General features: G+C 44.2%; 1 protein-coding gene and 1 long non-coding RNA gene across 2 annotated transcripts in view; one reads left to right on the top strand and one right to left on the bottom strand.

Annotated features, from left to right (window-relative positions):
- SLC35F3 (solute carrier family 35 member F3) overlaps positions 1-25,010 on the bottom strand; it is a 276,349-nt gene that overhangs the window by 38,272 nt on the left and 213,067 nt on the right. The window lies entirely within an intron of this gene.
- The window catches only part of LOC144262186 (uncharacterized), a 36,471-nt gene continuing 33,884 nt past the window's right edge, over positions 22,424-25,010 (top strand). The window contains exon 1 of the long non-coding RNA XR_013345498.1: positions 22,424-22,508. This is a non-coding gene — a long non-coding RNA (uncharacterized LOC144262186). The remainder of the gene's footprint in view (positions 22,509-25,010) is intronic.

Here is a 25,010-nt window from a genome sequence, read left to right as displayed (position 1 = left end):
TGTCTGCAGGTTTTGCATCTGTTGTTCTGACAGGGTCTGATGTTGCTTTGAGTTGGTGGGTCCTGGTCTGTGGGGAGCTTGCTTCTAGTGATGAGCTTGGAGAGGTTGTGGGGTTATTTGAAGGCCAGAAGTGGGAGTCAGAAAAGGTTTCTTTCAGGATGGGGTTTCCATTGAGTATGGGATGTTGGTATGGGATGTAGGTAGTTATTTGATGATCTCTCATAGGGGTTCCATGGGTGGGGTGGTAGGTGACAGCTAGGGATGTGCAGTCAGAGGGGATTTTATTTCTGTATTGAAGCAGGTTCTCTCGGGATATTTGGGTGGCCTGTTCCATGATGCAATCTACTTCTCTGGTGGAGTATCCTTGTTTGGTTAAAGCGGTTTTAAGTGTGTTAAGGTGTATATCCCAGATTTTCTCCTTGAAGCATATTCTGTGGTATCTGAGTGTCTGGCTATAGATAACAGATTTTTTGGCATATTTGGAGTAATTACTGGATCTATGAACTAGGTGTGGTGATTCGTGGGATCCTTGTGTACTGCTGTCTGGAGAGTTCCATTATTGAAGCTGATCGTGGTGTCTAGGAAATTGATGGTGGTGCGGGAGAGCTCCAGAGAGAGTTTAATGGACGGATGGTGGTTGTTGAAGTTGTGGTAGAAATCTCAGAGGGAGTTAAAGCCGTCTGACCAGAGGATGAAAATACCATTTTAAACTCCCTCACAGATTTCCTCACACAGGAAAAATATAAAAGACCAAAACACCCTTGTCTCTCTCACCAACATAAGTTGATCCAATAAAAGACATTACTTCACCCACCGGTCTCTCTAAGATCCTGGGATTGACACAGCGATAGCTACACTACAAACAACTAACACTTTTGTTATAAACACTAACCAAGGCTTTTAGGAAAAGACCTTGCTGACTATGACTGCTTTTTCCCTGCTGTGTTATTCCATGCCAGTACAATGTTGCATGCAGGCTCCTGTAGAGAGCTGAAGACCACAATTAGAATGTTGCACAGTTCAGACACTGAGGAGTAGTCTACACACCCTCAGAATTCTGCATGGAGGCACCCAACATTTATTTTGTGGCTTGTCGTACCCTCCGCATCCTATGTCTTTTCAACAAAAGCATCACTCCCTGTTCTTTTACTTCTGCCTCTGGGCTCAGAGAGGCAACTCCCCACCTCTTGAACACCCTATTAGCTTCAGAAAAAGATTCTTTCCTAGCTCCAATGGGGCAGAAAGCCCCTCAGCCACCTCCACTCAGAAGATGCCCTGTCCTAAAGGACCTGCACTGGGTAGCCTAATAGAAACTTCCAACCCATGGCCTCAGCTGGTGCTGCATGTCACATCCCCCAGCTCTTACTCTGCTGAAAAAGTGACCATGAAACTGGTCATTGTTCATGAGATCCGCACCTGGTATGTATTCGGTCCTATCTGTTTAGGTTGGTGACTAAAATACGTTTTTTACTCCCTTTAGCCCAGCAGAGCCCACACAGATGACAGTATGAGCAGGATTCCTCCTTGTGCATCATCAACAGAAGTGTTTACTGAATTCCAGTCACTAAATTCCAGTCACAAACCTGTGCAAACCCCACTGTAGGCTACTGAAGCAGAACAGTAGCCTTCTGGAATCCATAGAAATGATTACACAAGGTGCATGGCAGCAGAGAGTCAGGCCCGCAGTCTTCAGTTTTTACGTACTGGGCTAACAATTTCCCATGTTACGCTATTACATTCCCAGCCCCCACCCCCCATGCCCTCTTGTCTACTACAATGATGGCAGTTTAGTTTCCTGTTTGTTCAGTTCTCCCACACACACCTCTGCACCTTCTTTCATGCCAACTCTGTGCATGCAATGCCTTTCCTGAGTTTGTCCTCAAAACCTCATCTCTCTCCTTTTTAAAATCCATCATCACGGCTCACGTCATCAGTGGGTAAACCTGCTGTTGATTAAGTCTCATACTGTTTCCTTTTTCTGTTTATCAAAAAGCCTTGCGCTTTATCATGCTGCAGAGTAGCCCACACTGTATAACCATGTAATCTTATTACATGGTGTTACTCACCATTCTTCCCCTCTGTCTTGTTAGCTCCTCTCATTACACCTTGCCTGTAGTGAAGCCCTGATGCTGCAGCTGACAGCACGTGGGTAGACAGCTACACCAGCACAGAACTCCACTAAGTGTCAGTTGCAAGATCAAGGCCTTACCTGGTAAACTCCTTCATGCAGGACTCGTGTCTGTTTGCTGTGAGATTCCTGGCACATCTTTAAATGCTGTTTAAATAATAATCTCCAAATATATGCCCTTGTAAGAAAGGGTATTATTCTGGGGCAGACTTAAGGGTCAGACCATGGTCAGCAAGCATGAAGCATGGGGCCCAATGGTCACGTTACCTTAGGCTTTTTTAAACAGAAAATGTTAAAAAAACCCATCCATAAAACAAAAGTCACAGGCCTAAACAGAAGTGGAATCTCACCCACACTGTGTTGGCTTGCTGATTCCAATTATTGGAACCTCGCACCACGGCGACACTTTTCCTTGGCAAATTGTTCTATGATGCTGTCCAGCTGCAACCTTGCTGTCTCATCTTTCCCAACTGCAAGGAGAGCAAGGTCGCTGTGCCATGTCTGTGACAGTGTTGAATGCATGTAGTTTTTGACCCATCTTAATGTGCTCATTAACATAAATATTTTTCTTTTCATTTTGTAAAACCAGACTTGTATTTGTATTTATGGTTTTTATTTTCAAACATCTTCCCCTATGATAATAACTAAGTTGGAAGTATATAGGCCTAAATAAAGTGTATTTTTGTGCTGTTTAATTTTTCCTTCAGTTGTGGGGGTAATCTGAAAAAAAGTTGATTTTCTGTGCAGAATCTAGCAGAGAGAGGCAGAACTAGAGTGGGGCTGGCTGGGGAGAGTGCTGTGGGGCTGGGGAGAGGCCAGAGCAGGCAGACACAAAAACTTTGTGTCCCACAGCAAGTGGAGGATATGGACCCTACAGGAACAAACTACATTTCCCAACAGCAGCCCCGTCAGCCCAGGAGCATGCCCAGTGGCTGTGACCCCTGCATGATGGGTAGGCAGCATCTATTACTACCACACTGCTGGGCATGCTCAGTGCTGTAGCATTTTGCAAAGGCATAGCACTGCAGGACAGGTAGGGGGTGGGTTCCCTGGCAGTGACACCCCGATGAAAATGGGGGGTGATGGCCAGGAGCTGCGTTAGATACGTGCAACCCATGCGACTGCATCAGCCCGGAGGCAGTGAAGGGGCCCCTTGCCATGGTAACTTACCCAGCTACGTGTGAGGGTGAGGTCCCGGAATCGCGTGAGGAGGGCAGGTGGCAGAGGAGGAGCTGGTGCAGTTGCTGAGGGGCCCATGCACTTGGAAGGCCCCGGCTCAGGGCTGCTCGGCCGCACAACACATCCCTGGCGCAGGCTGCTGCCGTTCTCTGCGGCCTGCGTCTAGGAAGAACAAAGTGCTGCTCCCCACTGCCCACGCTGGAATTTCCCCAGGGCCTTCAAAACGGGGGCTCTGCCGTGAATTCTGGTTAGTGGGGCCACCAGTGGCTGAGGCTCCATGTTGGTCGGAGGCCCCTCCTCCCTGCCCATTGCCTGGGCAAATTCAAATGCGGGCGGCAGGACCTGGGGCGCTGCTCTTCCTAGCGGCTCTGACGCCAGCTCTGGCGGCAGAGCAGCGATGTGCTCCAACTCCTGCAGCAGCAGCTCTGGCGGGAGCAGTGGTGCCAAGCCGGGGCAGCGGGAGCAGACGGCACGGCATGGAGCGGAGCAGGTGGGAAGGGAGGTAGAGGGGAGGGCAGAGTGGGGTTACTGGGGCTGTAGGGGAAATGAGAGTTTATTTGAATGTGGGACCTGTGATGGCATGTGGGGACCCCACAATAAAAACCTGCACCTGGAACCATCTTTTTGTCCCTCTGCCCCTGGCAGATGGGAGAGAGAAAGAGGGGGGGGGCATGGACCGGGGGGCCCAGAGAGCCTTTGCTCACCTTGCTGATTGTTAAATCTGCCACTTCAGCTCTTTTATGAACAGTTTGGCAAGACCTATTATTTCCTCTTTGCCACGTCTGAGTCTCAAGACTGAGAAAAGCGCTTGATAATGAGCAGCACATCTCTTGCAATCTTCTAATAGCTTAGATTGGACAAACAGTGGTAACGTCTCATTTCAAAGTAGTCAACGTATCAGTGCTTATTTATAGAAGTCTTCTTGTTAAATTCATATTTTTGGGCCATCTTCTGGTATTATTTTGTGTGTTTTAACCCAAGATAGGTTCCCCATACATATTTCATCTTATAATTTTCAATACATAAATAAATAAGAATGCTATTTAAAAGCTACTAGCTGGCTAATAATGCCACTAAGGCTGTGTCTCCACTTGTGGCAGAGGATACAGTGAAGGCACTATGCACGTAACTATATGCCACAGTGAAAGGCAGGCTGTGTCCGTGCATGTCACTCAGGTGTGTAGCTACATGCAGCAGTGAAAAGCTCCAGCAGTGGGGATAGGCTGTTATATGTATGTACAGTACCTAACACAATGAGACCACAATTCCTGATTGGAGCTTTTAGACACAACTACAGTATAAATTAATAACGGATCCCAATAATTATAAAATAAAATAATAATCAGAATAGATCTATTTACATCAGTTAAAAATGAATAGTGCAGAGACCCTGTGAAATTCTTGCAGGTTGAGTGTGATGCTTTCTGTAAACACACAGCTTTCCATACTAAAACAAAGTTGTTCTGCAGAGTATATTTTCTGCACCCAGGCTCTCTGCTGCAAATGTGAAAATTCATTTTGTGCCAAGGAAGTGGGTGATTTGGTTCCTAGACCTTCAGAAACACGAAAGAAGTGTATTCTATAGGCTTATACTGCAGCATTTGATATATATATATATTTATAAATACAAAGAAAGGAAGACACAGTGGGAAGGTGACATGGATTTTAGTTGAATCCTGTGTGTCTCTGCACACATGCAGAAAGCAAGCAAGGCAACTTAGTTAGAAGAGCCCAGAAACACTGAGAAATAGGGTGTGTAACTACCAGACATATTCAATAACTGTTTCTGAAGCTCTGCACAGGGATTCTATTAGGGGGAAGCAGTGTTGCTGGTCCCACACAACCACACATTCACCTTCTGAGAGCTGAGTCAATTATTGCTCAGTAAAGAAAAGGTTATAAATACTGGGAGTTGGAGACAGGCCTGTGGACTCAGCAGCTGACTGATGCAGGACTGAGATGTGTCTGGTGTGAGAGTTGCGCCTGAGACCCTGACCTATGAGACCCTTACCCTACCTTGCTAGAAACTGAAGAAATGACCAGCTATAGACTAAGGAACTGGAATTGCTGCTGGCTCTGAGGCTCTTTGACCTGTTTTTGCTGAGAAGATGATAATGAGTTTGGAGGGGAGCTGGGCTGCCATTCTCCTCTGCCTCTGAAGAGTTCAGGTGACACACATGCACTCTGACGCTACACTGAGAGATTAAGAAGTCATCTTTGTGAGAAGACTGGAGGGGAGTATGTACTTGTGTGTTAAGGTGTGCCTGGCATTGAAGTGTATATAACAGCAATAAAGTGGGGAAGGCTGTGTGGGGAAAACACCAACAGAGGTACTGCATAATAGTTTTAAGAAAATAATTCACAAGTATTCCAAATGCTGGTTGCAAAAGTCTATAAATATTACATTTCATTCTTAAGAAATTGTATGGCACACTCTCTTGGAGGTTTAACTCTGTGTAGTATTTTTAGCATCATGAAAAGACTGAGCTCTGGCCCGTACTTCAGCAGAGAAGTAGTCTGAGAGGCAGCAAAAAGTGGGGAGTCTGACGATTATTCATATCTGTACCTTATTCCCTGATAACCAGAAACTTCTATGCTTAAACTCTGTACCGCTTTCTTTTTACTTCAACATTATCTTAATAAAATTATCTCAGTACCCCTCCTAACGTGTTACAGAGGCCAGGGCCAATAGATTGCAATTGCTTTATTGCTTCGTAATGTGTGTGTGACCGTACTAACTAACAAGTATATGAAGAAGAGATTGCAAGCATGGAAGATATGGTGCTGTGACATACATGGAAAACATGAGGTGAGCCATGCATGTTATAAAACAGATGTCACTTCTGCAGTAGATTTCACAGTGAAAACATTCCTGTAATTGATCATTCTTATGTTTAGAGTCACCTGATCTTGAAATACTACTACCAAAACTGCACTCCATGAAATTCAAGTAGCAAGCCACCTTGTTAATTCCACTAACATGCTAGCACTGAAACAAGGATTGATGTAGGTTTTTCCCTATGTGTGCTCTTGAATGAGAATTTCAGCCCATAATTTACAAGCGATAACACTGCAGGTGGGTTACAAAGTGCTTTTCCTCACAGCTGAAAATATTTTGTACATTGTCATCCTCTGATGTATTTTACTAATGCAACACTACACCCAGAGTAATATTCAGGCTGCTGTAGTGTTTCATTACTGTAATAAAGATATTGAGAGGGCTGTTTGGTGGCAAAGTTACACAACTAGTGTGGTGGGCTTAGCAAAGAAAGGACACTTACAATGCAGATGTTGGTTTGTTTTGCAGAGCAACTTGTCTCTATTACATACAAAGCCCATGTTTTAATGTTGGTCCAGTGGATTATGGAACTAGATTTTTTCTGTAAACTAATCTGCATGATAGTTGGAGTGAGGGCAAGTCTACACTCAAGTGCTACCACCAGCTGAGCACCAACATAAGGGCCCGGCAGAATCGTTTTTTCATTGTCCCTGCTAAAAGAGATGGTGTTTGGAATGACTGCCCCCCAAAGTCTACTACTACTCCAACACCAAAAGCCAGGATTCCTTTCCTCTTAATGCTCCTTTTACACCTTCAAAGGGTCACAGGCCAGGGCACGAATCTCTGCTGAAATTACTGGCAGAGTTCTTCAGGTTGGTAAGCTGGGCTCCTGGATTTTATACAGGTCATGTGCCAAAGTACGAACCTGATCCATGAGATACTTGATTCCCCTTCAGCAATTTGTTAGGGCCTTATCCTGCAAAATGCTGAGTGCCACCAGCTCCCATTGGCTCAGCACCGTCTGGAAATTATGCCCATAGAAGTTGAGGCTGCAAACGGCCTGGTTGAGCGTCAGCCCCTAAATGGCTAGCTGCTAATGTTTGTGATCACAATCATTTGTGACGTCAAACACACTGGCACAACCTGGACCTAAATATGCACCAGGAAGGTCATAATTTCAGAGAATGAAATAGTGTTTCTGCTTTTCTCAACCCTCTGTGGGAATTCATTTATACAGCCACTAGAGATCACACAGATCTATAGGAAAGCCTGAAAATAAGATGAAATACAACAGACATATTGGGGGCAGCCTCCAAAACTGTCTTTTATGTAACTATAATGATTTGAAAATATGGATAATACAACATATTATTTTTTGCAAAGTGAAAGTTATTTTTCCCTCTAAAACAAAATAATTGAATAGTTTGACATTACCAGCGGACACCCTTATACTATGTGTTTATTTACACATTCAGCACCATAAATATGTATTTAAATGTGAGCGGTTCCGAGATGAATCATGGAAGCCTATTTGAGTTAATACAGACTGTAGCTAGAATTTTCAAACCCAGGTGCCTGAAGTTAGGTTCCTAAATTACCATATTTAGGTACCTAAGTAAACATTCTGGTTGATGTTTTGCTGCTCTTAAACTTTTTGGGGTTAAATATTTGGGGGTTTACTACTCATTTGCAAGAAACCGCTCTGATCTGAAACTAAATGAGAAAATTGTTTTTTTAACTTAAAAAAACCCAGGCTCATCTCTCCCTTGGAGTGTAGAAGGAGAAACAATTGGTTTTCCTCAGTATTGTACATGTGCCAAATTATGTATTTACACAATAAACGATCTCAGGAAATGCCTAAATATGGATTTACATGTTAGACTAGAATGGCTCCAAAAGAAGCAAATAATACAAATCTTACCAACTGCCTGAATTCATATTTCCAAGATTCATCCCTCTTACCATGCATTTAGATGCCTTGATGAGAGACTGTGTAAACTAACATAAAACAAACAACAACAAAAAACAAAAAAGAAACCACGAGGAAAATTCACATACAGTAAACTATTTCAGGAAATCACAAAGTACTGAGTTTAAATTGTCAAAAGCAAAGACCTTCAGAAATGAAGAGGAACTCCACTCTGAGCATGTCCTACCATGTCAAAATACTGCGTCGCACACAAAACTGTATGTAAAATTACCTACCTGCAATAATACTGTACTAAAAGTCTGGTTAAGGACAGAGAGTGAAATCCTCACCATACTGAAGACAATGAGAGTTTTGCCACTGTCAGTACAGCCAGGATTTTACCTCGACTGTATTACCCACACTTCCCCATTATGCAACATTTAATTCACATTCAGTGGCTTAAGTGGGACTGAAGTGGTGTGTAGGCCTTATCCAGCCCACTTCACTGGGGTGAATTTCAGCTGGGGGGCGGTGATGGTTAATTCTCCACTGGTATAAGTGTAATGCCGACAGACCCTGGTCATTGGCAGGCATGATCGAACCTGGGACCTCTAGAGCTAAATGCATGAGCCTCTACTTGCATGAGCTAAAAGCCATAGGCCTCTTAGCTAAGGCTGTAGAGCAGACTCATTAATCTCTAAATGGTCTCAGTGCCACTAGAGGGGACAGAAAACCACACCCAAGAGATGTGTGGGTTACATAAGCTGATGCAACTCCACTGATTTCCACGTCACTACAATGAATTTGGCTCAGCTTTTCTGGGTTTTCCCAGTTTAATCCAGACTCTTCCTGTCAAAATCAATTTTGCTTATTTTGTGTGGATTCAGTTTGTTAGAATAAATGCCTGACTCTCAGTGTTTTCTAATACAGCAAATAAGCAGCACATGGTGGCTCTGATATTTCTTTGCTTCTGGTCTCCTGTTTAGAACTTTTGCCCCCTCCCACCTAAAAACACAAAGAATGGGGTGTGTGACTTGCAACCTTCTCTATTGGAAACGAGGCTGGTGCTAGAGTGCAATAGCTGTGGTTCCCTGAACAGCAGCAGCAGCAAAATCTGCCAGTCTACCAATGCCTGCTCCTCACTTCACCAACCATGGCTGTATATCTCATGGCACTGACTCAAACCCACAGAGTGAACTAATATTGCTCAGAGCCCTGAGAAGGCAACATGCAGAGTGGAGCAACTATTCTTTGATCTCTTCCCATCACCATGCCCCTGGCTAGTTGGGTCCTGAACTCATCAAGGGGATAGGGGCAGCATGGAAGGGATAATACCATAGACTGTTTTCTTGCTGGTCACCACCCCAATCTTGTTGCTGCAGGAAATTTCTGATTTCTGTTATATACACTTCAATGCCAGGCACACCTTAACACACACGCACATACTCCCCTCCAGTCTTCACACAAAGATGACTTCTTAATCTCTCAGTGTAGCGTCAGAGTGCATGTGTGTCACCTGAACTCTTCAGAGGCAGAGGAGAATGGCAGCCCAGTTCCCTTCCAAACTCATTATCATCTTCTCAGCAAAAACAGGTCAAAGAGCCTCAGAGCCAGCAGCAATCTAAAATCTAGCAGTGGGGAGTATGTAGGCCTAAGATTTGGTAGGCATTGCTGTCTCTGGCTTCATTAAAGTTTCAGGGCCTAAAGCCTGATCCAAAGCCCACTTAAATCAATAGAAAGGCTTCCACTGACTTCAGGGTGCTTTGGATCACACCTGTAGGGAGCAAGAATGGAGAGTTAATATTGATGAAAACCATGTGCCCACTGCTGATCACTGCTTTCCAAATTTATTTGCAGTAAACACAAATATACTCCAGTCACTATTACTACAAGTTGCAAAACAGTGGTGCTCAAGATACCACATTGGTTTCCTACTTTATTTCTAGGGAAATACCTGTCAGGTATCTCAGACCCCACCATGTTGTAACTATTGAAAAATGTGGCCCTCAAATACTGTAGTATTGCATAGTACTTGCAAAGATAAACAGTAATAGTAGAAATAGCTGGATTTCTCAACAAAATATTCTGACGCTGTCTTCAATTTCTTCAAATTACTTTGACTGCCAAGTGTTCTTATTCTAAGGCTGCTTAATATTTATCACTACAAAAAAGAAACACTGGGTAGATGCTTTGTGGAGTGAATTGATTTAGTGCCACTGAAGTCAATGGAAATACACTGATTTACACCAACTGAGGATCTGGCTCACTTTGTATATATCAACTCATTTAAAATGTATAGCAGTATTCCGATAAACCGTTAAACATATTTGGAAGCTGCAAAGATTATATGCACTCGAATTACATTAGGATGAATATTTCATTCCTTTATGTGAACTTTAGTTACATAAGACAGTGTACATTTCTGTGGGTAAGTTGGTTGGACTTTCACAAGCAAGTCTGCAGCTAACTCAGAGGCAGATGACATGATAGGAAGTGTCACAAGGGAGGTAAAGGTCAGACTGTGGCATTAATGGGCTGGTTACACTTTAAAGGAATTACACTGTGTATATTAATAAAAGTGGACATGACAATAGATTTTCTTTGGAATCATATCTATCCACATTAACACCAAATGAGTTCAAACTGAAGCAATGTTATTATAATGAATTCCATAGGAATTATTAATGACCAGGCCAGTATTATACAGTGATGTGCCCCAGTTTACTGCATGGGGTAGTTAACATTAATGGAATTTCCATGAGATCAAGAGAAGAAATTCCTAAAAAATCTGGTAAGCCATATTTGCTGTAGGAAGTACCTTTAAAAATTACACTATGCATTTTGTGATGACATTTCATAATATTGTGCATTATCTTATATTTCCTGCATTTCCACCTGAGAAGTGCGTCAAATAATCTCTGTCCAGTACATAAAACCTAACAGCACTTTGGCAATGTAAATAAAGGTGCTATTTATGTTGTATATAAGCATCCAACCTCCACAAAATAAAGCATTCATAATCAATAATGATAGTAATTAATTATAAATACTTAGTGTGTATGTAGTGCTTTACAAACATTAAATACTTAAGAGGTTGATATCTTGAAGAGAAAGAAACTGAGGCTGAGGGCCAATTTCATTCTATTTATTTGTCTTAGGTTTCTTGATAGTGCAGTATTTAAGCACAGCAGTATTTAAGCAAAGGTGAGTCTCCATGGACTTCTGTGCAGTTACACCAGGGAGGATTTTACCCTGGTAAGTTTACGTGAGTTGCCCAAGGCCTGAAAGGGACATGTAATAATGGTAAGGAATAACAGAAAGAATCACTTTCTTCTAATTTTGAAGAAGGAACTTTATCAAAAGGAAAACAGCATCATTCTTAAAGCTACTGTCCTCTCTCTCTGCTTCATTGCAGAGCTTCTACTTAGAACGTTCAGCAGACCTATCTGACTTCCTGCCACCAATTTAAAGAAACAGTACACACATCTTCACTATAATCAGTGTCAGGATTAGTGTCAGTCTAGAATTCACGCATTCCTGGCTCCCGCTTATGCTCAAACCACTTACAGTACACCTCACCCTGAACAACGTATACAATAATAAATCTTTACGGCAGGTTAAACCTCCCTTTCAGTCAAGGGTAAACAATGTAAATACATCATGGGGTTTAACTCTACATATTCAAGAATGGTTTCTGCTCCCCTCCATCTGTGGTTTATATTTGAATGAAAGGAGTTATAAAAAAATATAAACAGTTTCAATTAAAAATTGTTCTTCTGGTCCAGACCATTCTTGAGGATTTATAAACTGAACAACAGATCAGCCAAGTAGCCTTGCTACAGTACTTGTCTATTTCAGCATGTGGGAAGTCCAAAATCCAAAACCCAGCTTGATTCCTAATTCTCTAGACAGCCAGAAGATAGGAACATGTCAGAGTTGGGATGGTTCCATGTTTCCAAAGGAACAAGGTGAACAGAAAGAATGGTTACTTATCCTACAGTAACTGTGGTTCTTCAAGATGTGATGTCCACATGGATTCCACTCTTGTTGCGCATGTGCCCCATGTGCATGAGATCAGATTCTTTTGGCCAGCAGTGTCTACTGGGACCACACCTGTGCTCTGGAATCTGTTCTCACCCCCCACACCAAGGGCATAAAGAGTGGAGCAGGTCCAACTGTCCTTCATTTCCTTTGCCAATTCACAAACCCAGTGGTATAGGACTCTGTAGTAATGGAGAACGAGGGCAAGTTACAGTATCCGTATGTACAATATATCTTGAAGAACCACAGTTACAGTAAAGTAATTTTTCTTCGAATGACTGTCCACATGGATTCCATTCTTGGTGACTAACAAACAGCTGTAAGTTTGCTTGAAGGCATACAAGGAGTCGTGCTTAAATGATGACTGCAGGACAGCGCTACCAAAACAGGAATCCAATCTGGAAGCCTCTACTAAAGAAGAATATCTTGGGGGGGGAGGGATAGCTCAGTGTTTGAGCATTAGCATGCTAAACCCAGAGTTGTGAGTTCAATCCTTGAGGAGGCCATTTAGAGATCTGGGGCAAAAATTGGGGATTGGTCCTGCTTTGAGCAGGGGGTTGGACTAGATGACCTCCTGAGGTCCCTTCCAACCCTGATATTCTATGATTCTATTATCTTGTAAATATGTGGGCTGGGCTCCATGTAGCTTCCTTACAAATTTCAGACATAGGAACATTGTTCAAACAAGAATTGATGCTGGAGTCTGCCGCAGGCTTTTGTGGGTACGGTGGGTACCCGTTTAACAGTTGGTACCAAAGCTCCAGAGAGTCTTTTGTCAGTCTGATGGCTGCCCTTCAACTGCTCAGATGGGGAGGGTGAGATTCATGATGACCTGTGTCTAGACTTTGTAGGCACTGGGAAGGGTGACCTGTGTCTTGGCTAGGCTCCTCTGGAGTGGTGCTCCTTCCTACTCCTTTCTGAAGCTGCCATCCCAGGGAACAAACCAAAGACTGCTGTCTCTCAGTGGATGTTGCCCTGGAGCTTGGAGTGGGCCACTCATCGAAAGGGACAGGACACAGGACTGAATCTTTACCAGGTTGTTTCTTTTTTCTGCTCATGAAAAAGGTCTGGGCAGAGGACTGAGCCTTTGTTAGGTCCTTCTTTTCCATGTTTGAAGAGGCCTTCATGGAGTGCTCAAGAAGGAATAATTTTAGGTGAGCTTCCCAGGCCTTTTGGTTCCATTTGGAAAACGAGTGGCAGATGGAGCAGTGCTCCAGGATATGCCCTTCCCCAAAACAAAAAAGGCATCTAGAATGCCCATAATTTAAAAGTGTAGCAGCCTCACAAGGATTTTACTTTTGCCATGGTGGCTAGAGCCCCTGTGCAGGGGGGAGGTGGTGGGGGCGGGCAAGGCAGCTAGCCTATCAACTGATAAAAAGTTTGAAATTTTAAATGCCTTTTAATGCCCTTAATGCCATTGGGTCAGGGTGGGACAGGAGAACACATAGGATGCAGGAGGGTCCTCCCAACCAACGATGCTGGCCAAAATAATTCAATCTTATGCGAACCAAGAGTGGGGAATATATGTAGAGAGTCGCTTAAAGAAGAAGCCACAGTTGCCTGTTTTGGTACCTGTCCTGTGGAAGGAGGTGGATTAAAAAGGGCCTGGATCTACCAATCTTCTCCCCACTCTGCTGCACTAAATGAATAAATAAGGATCAGCCACTCTGGATGGACTCTTCCCTCCCTGTTTGCTCCTGACTCCCTGATGGTTTGGGTGCATTTCTGAACTACCCAAACCCACAGAAGCCATGGTGAGGCACAAAGAGCCCATCCTCACTCAGAGCCTTGCCCCTCCTCAGCTCCTGCAACACCCTAGAGACCCCTTTCCCTATTTTCTTATGGAAGAGCAAGGATGGATGCTGATAGTTCCACTGGCCATTCTTATGCCAGTGTAATGGGGAGTTAGACCTATGGATCAAAGGCAGAATAAATCTTAAAAAAATAGAATTACATTTCATTGCAAAGTTGTGCCAAAAGGAATGACAGTAAATCTAATTTAAACTAAAATGTTCAGGGAAGCAAGTGCCAAATTCTTTTGAACAAAAGGTCCCAAGGTCCCACGACTTCCGAGTACACTTCCCATGTCACTTGTAATGAAGTTCTTGACTAAACAGCCATGCCACCAAAGTCACAAGCCCCATTTATTTCTACATTGTTAACATGACACATTTGGTGCATTATTGAAAATAAATTTAAATTTTTTCCCTCTCATACATTGGTTCAAAATATTTTACATTAATGCTAAAATATAGATGAAAATGCAGTGATGGAAAAATAGAACTAGTGCTCAGGGATAACACAAAGCAAAAGATCTGCATAGCAGCACACCCTTGTATAGAACGCTTATACAAAACCTATGCACCACTGATCCCTTGGTCAGGACTTGATCCTGCACTACTGAAGTAAATGAGAGTTTTGCTACTGACTTCACTGAGAGTAGGATCAAGCCAGTTATCCCTCAAAAATCAGACTCAAATAGGACTTAGTAGGCTTTGTGCTGGACCCCTGGAGAGGGGCAAATTTCTCCCTTCTGATCATTCAGATAATTATATCTCAAATTTCAAGGTGACTGATGGTTTCTGTGGGAGTCAAGAAGGAATCCACCTTCAACACCTTTTTGACTGCAAAATTGCCCACATACTCTATGGAGAGGGAGAAAGAGGGCCCCCTACCTCTGAAGCATCAGGAATCTGCTGGAAGCAGGATACCAGACTTGAAGACCCAATCACCAGATCCAGCATTAGCTCCTAATAGTCAAGTATTTGAAAATGTATAAAAACTGCCAACTAGCTCTGCCTGCCTTCTAGGGCCCTAACTCACCTTCTGCCTGTTTAAATTCACCATGTGGGCCCTCCTCCCCAATTAATGATATCTTAAGTGTGTTTTAATGGCAAGAGTCCCCAACCCCTATTAGAAAGATTATTATTAATGTATTTATACAGTGCATGGTGCATAGGCAAGACAATTTACCTTGATGTTTGTTGTGCATGATGGTCTTTGAGTCATGATCCATAAATTAATTCATAGCTAACTATCTTCTGCCAGAGGCACAATTGGACTGTTGCTTCTGTTGTTTCTTTTCTCCTTCTAATACAGAAAGACCATGAGCTCTCAAAACCATCCACTATCTAAAATAATGGCGGACTTCAACAGGAACGTGTGACAAGATAGCCATCCGACAAATTAAAATCTGCCTAATATAGCATTTCCACACTCATAAATGCAAATACAGTTCTTAGTGAAACTGTGCACAGAGGCCAACAATACCCAATGTTGATCTTGTGGCCAGGTTTCATATCTGAATTTGAATGTAAATGTTGCTCTTTAAAAACTGAATTAATCCGGACTGGTGCTTTCTTTTGAAGCAAAACAGTTTTTTGTTGCTGTTTTTTAAATGTTACCTGAGTGGACTGGACAATTCCTTCAATTCAATAGGCTCCACTCACTGGTAGAGGAAACTTACACAAGGTTAACCGTTCACTTCAAGCAGAGGTGGTCAAACTTTTTGGCTCAAGGGCCACATCTGGATATGGAAACTGTATGGCAGACCATGAATGCTCACAAAACTGGGGGTTTGGGTGTGGGAGGGGGTGAGGGCTCCGGCTGGGGGGTGGGCTCTGGGGTGGGGCCAGAAATGAGGAGTTCAAGTTGCGGGAGGGGACTCTGGGCTGGGGCATGGGGTTGGAATGTGGAAGGGGGTGAGGGCTCCAGCTGGAGTTGCGGGCTCTGGGGTGGGACCAGGGATGAGGGGGTTGGGATGAAGGAGAGGGGTTCGGAGTATGGGAGGGGGCTCTGGGCTGAGGCAGGAGGTACGGGCTCTGGACTGGGGTGTTGGTTCCAGGGTGGAGCCAGAAATGAGGGGTTCAGGGTGTGGGAGGGGGCTTTGGGTTGGGGCTGAGGGGTTCGGATTGTGGGAGGGGGCTCTGGGCTGAAGCAGGGATTGGGGTGCAGGGGGGAGTGTGGACTGTGGGGTGGGGCTGAGGATGAAAGGTTTGGAGTGCAGGAGGGGGCTCTGGGCTGGGACCAAGGGATTCGGATGGAAGGAGTGGTATCAGGGCTGGGGCAGTGGGTTGGGGCACGGGAGGAGTTCAGGGGGACAGCGCTTACCGCAAGCAGCTCCCAGAAGCAGCGGCATGTCCCCGCTCCAGTTCCTACACAAAGGCGCATCCAGGCAGCTGTGCGCTGCCCCATCCGCAGGCGCTGCCCCCGCAGCTCCAGGAAGTAGCAGCATGTTCCCCCTCCGGCTGCTATGTGGAGGCGTGGCGCCAGCCAGGTGGCTCCATGCACTGCCCCGTCCGCAGGTGCCGCCCCTGCAGCTCTCATTGACCGTGGTTCCCAGCCAATGGGAGCTGCAGAGCCGGTGCTGGGGATGGGGGCAGCATGCAGAGTCCTCTGGCAGCCCCTACACGTAGGAGCCAGAGAGGGGACATGCCACTGCTTCTGGGAGTCGTGTGGAGTGGGGCAAGCGCCTGACCCCGATCGGAGCTCGAGGGCCGGATTAAAATGTCTGTCAGGCTGGATGTAGCCCGCGGGCCGTAGTTTGCCCACCCATGACTTAAAAGGAAGAAGATCTTGTGCTTAAGATAATGGACTGGGATTCAAGAGACTGAATTTGGCTCCAATTTGCAGCTTTCAATGCAGCTTTTTAGCTTTCACAGACTTTCTGCGTGACCCTGGGCAAGTCACTTAATTTCTTTGTGCCTCAGAGTTCTCACTTGTAAAATGAAGATAATGCTTCTCTACTTCATAGGAGTGTTGCAAGGCAATTTCACTGGTATATTTGTGTAGTATTCTGACAATAAGCGAGGGACACCAGATAAGAACATAGAGAGAATATAAACTGTAGGCTTCAGGCCTTTGACTGACTGATAGAGTCAGATCTTGCACTCCATAATCATGCAACATTCCTGCTGAAGTTAATAGAAGTTCTGAGTGTGGAAGGAAAATGACTAACCCGCTGACATAGGAGAAAAAGCCATTCACTGCACGCAAATTGCTAACAGATGCAAAAGGAAGAGATGACAAGGAACAAACCAAAACAACCCTGTCAGGACCAGCTTTAGGCACCAGCAAAGCAAGCATGTGCTCGGGGGGGCACAATTCCAGGGGTGGCGTTCCGGCCACCCTTTGTCTTTTTTTGCTTGGGCATTTGCGCTCTTGGAGATTGGGGTGGCAAATTTTTTGCTTGGGGCAGCAAAAAACCTGGAGCTGGCCCTGAACCCTGTAACGATAGCTGGAAAACATTTTCAGTGAAGTTTAATTTTTTTAAGTTGACGGTGTCCCTTTCCAATATTCTCTCGCACTTTGTCTGTCTGCTCCTGCCCGTTGTCTTGCTCTCTCCTGGTCTGTAAGTACGAGCAGGACAGCATCAGTAAAAAGCATCCCACCCTCTGCAGTAGCGGCACTAATAGAGCAGCGCAGCAAGGAGGGCAATGAGCTTTGAACTTCATATGGCAGCTAACGTGGGAGCTCTCCAGGCCCCCTGATGACATTTAATCTCATTCCAAAGCCTGAGGTCACTGCATGTTTTAGATTGTAACAGGATATGCAAATGAAAAGTATGAGAATCCTAGAAATTTACCTCCATTATGTCATACTAAATAAAGGGGTCCAGTCAACAGTCTTAGTGTCAATAGGGCCGTGTTACAAAATACAGATGAATAGCCTTTCTGTTATTCATTTTGTCTGGTGGCTCTACTTGTTTTGACATTTCTTCCAATGGGAGAGTTCCCCAATGAACACATTTGCACGATACTGGTTGCATTAATTTAGCTAGGAACCTCAGCAGAGAAGGTCTAACCAGTGTGATTTGTAACACTAATTGAATGGCTCCTCTCTTCACTGCTGGTACATATAGCTCATTAAAACTGCATTCTGAAGGAAGACACCTTGGAAATAAATTTCTATTCTGTATAGCAGAAAGAAGTCATTTTTGGCTCCCAATATGAGTCAATGTGTTTTCTCAGTTTGGGTAGAAGGCAGGCAAAGCTTCGCAGAGTTGAAAACATTGACACCCATATTCTTTTTTTAAAGGAATAATAGATGACACAGAAAGAAAGCTGTGGAATCTAAAATCTCAGTGAATCATGGCCACAAAAGGTGAGTTATGCAGTTTAATTTTTGGAAAGATGAATATCCAAGGGAGATCATGCAGGTCATGCCTCTGGAAACATGTTCCACTGGTCTCTGTGTCAATGAAGCCTTTTATTTTTAATCACTAGAGCTTGTTGGAAACTTTTTGACTCATTGTTCTGCTCTCAAAAAAATGCAATTTGTCAAAAACAAAATGTTCCCATTTCCAAAAAGACCTTGAAAAAAAAAGTTTTGAAGTTGTGGAAATGACATTTCAAAATGAAAAGCTCCATCTCTTTGGTTCAAAATGAATGTTAATTTACAGTAAATTTTAAAAATTAGAATGTCAAAAGCAAAACAAAAGGTTTCAACTGACCAGAACTGAATTTTTATTTTTTTGGGGATCTTCGGTTCACAAAAATTTTCAACCTTTTGACTTTGTCCTGATTCACAAGGGGAAAAAAATTCAAAATCTCAAAAATTTTGCAGGATCCCACTTTCCTATTCAGCTCTATTAATCACCCCTCCGCTATTTTTGCCCCATAACCACATTTTTAATATTATTGAATAAAAGGCACCTATGGCCAGCATCAGTGGAGAAATAATTAAATATGAAATACCCCCTCCCCCGCCAAATTCTGAGATCTGGGTGTCTTTTTGTCCTTCCTTACAATGTGCTTTGTTTTCTGTAGTATTCCTTATAAATACTGAGGTAGAAAGGTCCTTCAATAAAGATATAAGGCTTTCTTTAATCACACTTATAATCAGAAAACATAGAGCTGGAACCCATCATAGAGATTACAGATTCATCCATTCAATTGCCTTGTCTATTGGGAATTCTCTCCTTCCTGCCTCTTCAATTTACAACAGACCGAAAAACTTCTGGTGATACTGCATATTAAGGGTACTATATAAAACCAAAACCTTTCTTTAAGATTCTCCTCAGGGTATACAGTACAGATTTTTTACTTTATCCATTTCCCTGCTAGGTACCTGGGGCAAAGCCAGATAAAACTTTTACATTTGTCTTTCAAAAAATTCCACTATGAGGAGCCTAAATCCTAGTAATTCTTTGCTCAAGCTCTACTTATCCCTATGGGATCAGTTGGCAGCTCACCCTCATCTGATTTAGTAGATCAGTCTTTGAGTTTCAGACTCCTTTAAGCTACTGGTTTCCCTTCTTTACATCTCACAAAGTAGTGAGAGGCGTTAGTGGAGCGTAACACAAGCTGTATCCTCAGGTAAAAACAGTTACTGAATTCAAATTTCTTCCTGACCAGATTCTGTAATGCCCCTTGTGGCTGCTTGCTCTCTCCCTGTGACACAGGACCTACTTAATTTCTCCTAGGTTTAGAACACTTTGTTTAGACTTCTTTATAGCTGAACAGCACGGAGCCATCCCCTACCATCAGTGCTCTACAGTTTCGCAAACAAGTCTCTCTGTTATCATTCATTTTCAAAAAATCTGTGATCTTCACCCACCCTCCTCTTAATCAAGTTAGAAATCTTTGGTCAACATGGGCAGGAGTTGCCCCTCTGCTCCTCGTGGCCATGGAGTGGAGGGGAGAAGATGCTCACTGAGTGCGCTCAACGAGGGCTGGCTGTGCACATGGAGGAGAAAGGTGGCTCTGTGACATGTCTTACCTGTCTGCCTCTCATTGCCAGCAACACCTTGCATGGGATGTGGCTAGTGAGAGGGTGAAGCTAAGGAACAGTTGCTCTGTAAAGCATACTCACATAGCAACGGGTGATAGTTCGCCCTCTGCTTCAACTACCCCTGCCAGAGGGGGAATGGTTGCAGGGCAAAGGTGTGGGGAGGCAACAGCAACATGGCTTTACTCCTGGTTCTGAAGCAGGAGATGGGGCTGGAAAACCAGGCCCTGCCAAAGGGGGGGGTAAAGGCGGCAATTGCTCAGGGGCCCGAGCAATTTAAAAGGGCCCCTGGCCGCCACCGGCAGCACAGCAGAGCTAAGGCAGGCTTCCTGCCTGCCCTCACTCTGTGCCGCTCCTGGAAGCAGCTGGAATGACCCTACAGCCCCTGGAATGACCCGCTGCCCCCGCCCCCCAGCACCGACTCCTTAGCTCCCATTTGCTAGGAACTGCAGCCAATGGGAGCTGCAGGGGCGGTGCCTGCAGGCAGTGGCACGTGGAGACCCCCTGGGCTCGGTGCCTAGGAGCTGTTGCCAGAGGGGTGTGCCGGTTGTTTTGGGAGCCGCCCGAGGTAAGCACTGGCTCCCTGACTCCCTCCTGTACCCCACACCCCCTCCTGCACCCAAACTCCCTCCCAGAGCCCGCTCCCACACCCAAACTCCCTCCCAGAGTCAGTACATTTCAGTAAAAATGAATGCAAGGAGTGCGAAAATAGAAACACAAAACAAATATCTAAAGCACAAGTAAAAAAACAATAAAGGCAAACATTCTGCTCTCAATTCTGTGGTGTCTGTGGGGCCCTGGCACCAAAACTGCTTTTGCTCTACAAAGGGGAAACAAATTTGGGGCAGTTACTGCGTGGCAGTATGGATGAGAGGAAGTGGCTGCAGGTTGAATCTGGACAAGAGGAAGGTGATTCTGGTAGGCTAGGACAGTGTTTCTCAACCTTTTTGATACCAGGGACTGGCTTGCTGCCTTCCTAAACCATGTCGGGAAGATCTCAGGGACTGGCGCCGGTCAACCGACTGGTCGTTGAGAAACACTGGTTTAGGAGAAACAACTGGAAGAAATGGTGAGAACGTATGAGCCTCTAAGTGTGAGGATGTTCAACTGTCACTGGCAACCTAAGTTTACACCTTAAGGGGTTGGCTAGACCAAGAGCTGCAGTCAGAAAATCAGGTTAAAAGGCATTTTCCCATCTTTGCCCGGTCAGATGCACTTGTCTGTATCTATCCAGGCTCCATGCTTTTGTCATTTCAAGGTTTGACTTTTGCCAAGTGCTCTACATGGGGCTACATCTTAAATTGATTCAGAAGCTGGAACTGGTGCAGAAGACAATCACCATTTGGTAAACAGAACATCCTTCAGACAGCACATGAAATCTGAGCTCTAGGTACTGCACTAGTTACCTGTGAGCCTGTTGGTTTTGACCTATGAAGCCCTAAATGGCCTAGGAGCAACCTACCTGAAAAGACTGTCTTCTTTCCCTGATATGCTGCCATAGCTGTGGTCAGTAGAGGTGCTGATGCTATATCCCCCTTGATATAACAGAGAGGGGGGCTAGCACAGCATTCTCTGTAAGGGACCCGGGGACTGAAATGCCCTCCCTCCTCGGTCCAAAAAAGCTGAAGAGAGGGAGGTGGGTGTACTGAGGTGTCCGTGTGCTGGTATTTGATTAGGTGCTGTGCTCGGTAGAAGGGGTGAGGTGACTGCACTGTGGTTCGTTAATTTTAAGTAACGGGTAGGGCACTCAGAACCTGTGTATGGACGCTGACTGATTCTAACGAGAAAGATGATAAATACATAATAAATAAAACAATGGAATTAATTTAGCTATTCATCTCCTCATTGAGCATGCAGCAGGGCAACAAAAGGTGTTAAATGGAATAGAGAGAGCTACACAGGAGGGGAAAGTGATAAGACTGGGATTGATGAGTCTTGAGACATGAAGACTCAGAGGTGATATTGCTAAAGTACTTAAACTACCTGCAGATTATAAGAAACTTGAGATTGATGATCTATTTGAAGCCATTGCAAAGATCAGAAATAGGGGCAGAGGTTTAAGATAACCAGGAATTATATATAAGATGAATTTAAGGAGGCCCCATATGTTACAAACTGAGTGATGAATAAATAGAATGGACTTGAAATTGAGATGATGGAATGGAATAGTGTTAATAACTACAACAACTAATTAAAAGCTTCTAATGGCTATACAGAGTGGAACATTAAATATCTGTTAGTTCTTTATTTTGAGCAGGGTAGCTGACTGCCCTTTAGGGATAAGGAAGAAATTTTCCCCTGATCCTGATATCTTCTCCAGATTCACTCTATTTTTTAAAGCTTTTTTTTAATAAAAGTTAAAAATGTGTAATAAAATATTTAATATAACCTTCCAGGATAGAGATGGCAGTTGTCAGCAAGCTGTGCCAGACAATGAAAAGCCCAAGGGCAGCTTCTGATACCACATAATTATGGAACTGTAAAATATTAGTGCCTGATCCAAAGCCCCTTGAAGACAATGAAAAAACTCTCATTGACTTCAGTGCATTTTGGATCAGGCCCTTATAGCACATTCTCTCCTGCTCCCCTCCCCACCTTTTTTGAGAGGTACTTTCTCATTTGCTTAATCTTCTTTTCTTTACATTTTTATTATTTATTAAACAGACACGTCTCTTTGCTTTGTTTTGTGTGATCACCGGAGACAACAATTCCAGCCAGAGAGGCATTTTGAAAAGCCCACCATGGTGAGTAGAAGGGAGGTGCCTCACTGCTATTTACTGTGCCATTCTAATCTTGGCTGTGATTCTACACTTCAGGATTTCAGGACAGACATATTTCATAAAAGACTTGATATCACCCAGGACTCCTTATCTGTAAGTAGTAATAACATGGAAACTCTTTTGAACAAGATGCAGAATGTGGAGCTCTGAGTTAATGAACTGGAAAATGCATCTGCTGGTCCAAATGCGTCACTCATGTTTTAGCATGAAAATGATTGAAACAATAATATGTTCTACAAAAAACTATGGCAGGGAGGAATTAACTCACAGCTATTTATGACTGGATGGAGCTGGACAATGTTACTGTGTCTTCTCTGGACGCTGGGTAGGGGTCTGCATATCAGCACTCCTTGGTTCTGTTTCCTACTCTTCCACCCTTTCACTATGGGCACACCATAACCACACCATCCATCAGTTTATCCACCTTTCAAATAGATATAACACAGTTCTGTCAATGAGCAGTGAGAATTAATTAATCCTTGTAAAGCCTTTTGAGCTCCTTGGGTATAAGTGCAAAGTAGAAATATTGCTTTTTTTGTGTATGAAGTGATTAAGTGAACTTTTGGGATGGACTCCTTGGAACCAATTGTGCTTAGCTCAGCCCAGAGATTGCCAGAAGGATATGAGGAATAAATCTATGCCTTCTCTATGACAGGCTGCTCTGTCAATTTTTGTACTTCTTTATATGAGATAAAACATCCATGGTAGCTGGAATGATAATGTTTCATAATGTAAAAGTTGAGATTTCCTGGGGCCATATCCCTTTAGATAAAAGAATAAAGATTATTTGAGAACCATGGCAGATTCAGGACTATCCATCATGGGATTACTCTTTCCAGCAAGAATATAGGGAAAATTTGGCAGAGCAATAATTTCTTTTTACAGTTGCAGAAGTCTGCTGCTGATGATAAAGTAGAAGTGATTGAGGAGAGAGATACCTGCACTTGTCTAAGAAATGCGAAACTGAATGGGAGATAATTTAAAACTGACATGACAAATTTTAACCTGGATTTCTTTTACACAGTATAGACTATGTATTTCGTATTGAACCTGTTCAAGCTATTATCTGTCTCCATGCTTACTGCATTTTGATGTGGCTCTGGTAATGGCTTTTAATAAAGTGTCTGGAACACAGCCTGTTGAGATGCTTACATTTAGATGCTCAGATACCACATGACTGAATGCTGTGTAGATAGATGTTTTAGGGTATTTATAATATGGAATTTATAAATATCACACCAGACTTTCTGCTTGTATACAGGCCGTCCTTACCCATATGCAAAGTACGCAGATGCATAGGGCACCAGGAAATTCCTGGTGCCCTGCACAGCTGTGTGCTGCTCCAGCCCCTGCTCCGGCTCTTCCCCAGGGCCCCCACTCCTTCTCCACCTCTTCCCCACCGCCACTCCCCTGAGCTCTGCAGCAGGGCCAGGCCTGCACTCACCAGTGGCAGGAAGTGCAGTGGCCCGGCCTCAGCCACGCCACCGGTGAGTGCTGAGGGGTGGCTCCCCCCTGCCCCTCAAGCCAGCCCCCCCCCCCCCCCCCCGCGGAGGCCTGGCGCCTGCCCCCCCCCCCCCCGCAGGAGGGCTGCGTAGGGCCCCAGAATAGCTAGGGACAGCCCTGCTTGTATAAACTGGTGTAGCTCCACAGAAGTCAATGAAGCTATGCCAATTTACATCAGCTGAGGATTTGGCCCATCCACCTTTACACTACTTATTTTTGGCTATTGTGACTAGAATGAAATAGTTCAATGACACGAGGCTAGGTTTTACAGCACTCTGTTGGGTTTGATACCTTGAGGGCAGTGCAGGGCAGTTTGAGATCTAAGCTTCTGAGCAAGCATGGAAGGGCTGAACAATGGGAGCATACCCTTGTGGTTGATTCTGAAAGGCGAACTGCTGTAAGACTATGCAAGTATTTGTCAGATATGAAAGTATCCGGGTCATTCCCTCCCAACTTCTTCCTTTAATCCCACAAGTTTCCTGTTACTTCGCTAGACTTGGGACCTGATCTCGTCATCTTTACTCCCACGAGAAATGCTTGCTCATGGAGCAGTCCCATTGACTTCAAAGGAGATTTTGCCTGGTTATGCTACTAATCAGGTGATTATCACTGCTTTACTACATAAACATGAACTAAAAATGTGTGGAAGAATGCCACAAGCAAGAGAGATCTTCAGAAATCCTTCTGGGTGCCACCAACAGGAGCCATAGCCTTTAGATATCCGATTATTAATGCCTGGATTATTAGTGTGCTTTTTCGGTCTCTTTTTGCCAATGAATTTTAAAAGCCCCTTTGTTTATGGTATAAACATAAAATAGCTTTTTGGCCCTGTGATGGGGTGTCTGCCGTATACAAGACTGGAAGGGGTTAAGGTGGCCAAGGAGGCCAGTTAACTCCACAGTCTGCCCCTGCAGGAGGAGCCAGGAGCAGGGAATTGATTGGGAGCAGGCTCAGCTGGATAGG

This window comes from Eretmochelys imbricata, chromosome 3, assembly GCF_965152235.1.
Source record: "Eretmochelys imbricata isolate rEreImb1 chromosome 3, rEreImb1.hap1, whole genome shotgun sequence".
In the NCBI taxonomy this organism is placed as follows: Eukaryota; Metazoa; Chordata; order Testudines; family Cheloniidae; genus Eretmochelys; species Eretmochelys imbricata.
The sequence above is the reverse complement of the archived record's forward strand: the minus strand, read 5'-3'. Positions and strand labels throughout refer to the sequence as shown.